The following is a 1,455-nucleotide window of genomic DNA, read 5'->3' as shown; positions in this document are numbered from 1 at the left end:
CTGCAAGCCAAAATTAAAGAGCTAGGTCTGTCGCACGATCAAATATATAATGCAGACGAGTTGGGACTATTTTGGAAGCTGCTACCTGACAGAACATACGTATCCTCACAAGAAAAAAATACTCCTGGAAGAAAAAGGGAAAAACAGCGTGTCACTTTTCTGGCTTGTACAAACGCAATAGGGATGCATAAAGTTAAACTTTYTGTTATTGGAAAGGCAAAAAATCCTCGCTCTTTTAAAAATTTTGATTCTCCTGTTGACTACAATTTCTCCGACTCGTCATGGATGACGGCTACCATTTCTAAACATTGGTTTCACCATTCGTTTGTACCACAGGTTAAAAAATCAGTTTTAGTGATTTCAAACTTTTACATGTGTGTTTYTTATTATTCTATTTCAGGAAATTTTTAAATGATCAAGGATTGCCCAATAAAGCTCTGCTGTTGATAGACAATGCTCCATCTCATCCTCCCGAAAATTAATTGAGATCAGTTGCGAGTTAATAACTGCAATGTTTATGCCACCTAATACCATACGACTTACAGTCTTTTGGCATCAATTGTAGCCACAGGTACTGATGTTATTGAAGCCCTAAAGAATATGACGTTAAGAGACGCTATTGGCTATTTAGATTTAGAGTGGTAACGTCTTGAAAAGGAAACAATAGCAAAATGCTGGATGAACATTTTAAGCCCTATAGAAGATGAAAAAGACTATGATAATATCGGAATATCCTCCATTAGCTACTTTAAGAGAATGGATTTGTTTATCAATTAACTGCCAACAAGAACGCGCAATAGAATTGCTTCATTCAATTAATCCAGAGGTTTGAACCTTTTCTTCCATTAAATAACTCATTTGATTTAAATTGTGCATTTGCAGGTTAGTTTTTCAATTACTGATATCAATGAAGGGACTGAAGATTTTCCTAACTCAACCGAAACGAACGAGGTTTTAACTAGTGGTGAAAGTGAAAGCGAGGATAGTAATCTGGAAAGACCAYATACAAGAATAGAGCCTAGTGAAGCAACTAACATTTTTAATAAAGCTTTGGAATGGGCGGAAGTCGAAAATATAAGTTCAGCAGATATCAGCGTACTTAAACGTCTCCACGAAAAGCCGTGTTCAGCAATTTGCAAAAAAAGAAAATCCTAAAAACGATAAAACCATTTTTTTCAATAATTTCAATAGATATTTTTTTTCTTAACAAAACCTAAACATATAAATTACATGTTTTTACAAACTGAAATAAAACAAAAGTAAATGAATTTGAGTTAAGACACATGTTTAATTTATTTGAAAAGTTTAAAAAATTATRCCTTCGAAAACGTGAACAACCTCGCAAACGTAAACACGCTCGGTTTTTAATAGTTCACGTTACCGCGAGTCTACTGTATATTACATGTGCACGCATTAAACTGCATGTTCATACATAAATGTTTTTTTTTTTTTGTG

The 1,455-nt window shown here is 33.9% G+C and overlaps 1 long non-coding RNA gene across 1 annotated transcript; it reads left to right on the top strand.

Moving 5' to 3' along the window:
• Positions 1-6: 6 nt before the first annotated feature.
• On the top strand, positions 7-1,234 carry LOC108978374. The gene is made up of 3 exons (XR_001994102.1): positions 7-336; positions 401-826; positions 883-1,234. It is a non-coding gene; the product is annotated as an uncharacterized LOC108978374 (long non-coding RNA).
• Positions 1,235-1,455: the final 221 nt, after the last annotated feature.

The sequence above is a fragment of the Bactrocera latifrons genome, unplaced genomic scaffold (assembly GCF_001853355.1).
Source record: "Bactrocera latifrons isolate USDA-ARS-PBARC rearing strain unplaced genomic scaffold, ASM185335v1 scaffold_1200, whole genome shotgun sequence".
Classification (NCBI taxonomy): domain Eukaryota; kingdom Metazoa; phylum Arthropoda; class Insecta; order Diptera; family Tephritidae; genus Bactrocera; species Bactrocera latifrons.
The sequence above is the reverse complement of the archived record's forward strand: the minus strand, read 5'-3'. Positions and strand labels throughout refer to the sequence as shown.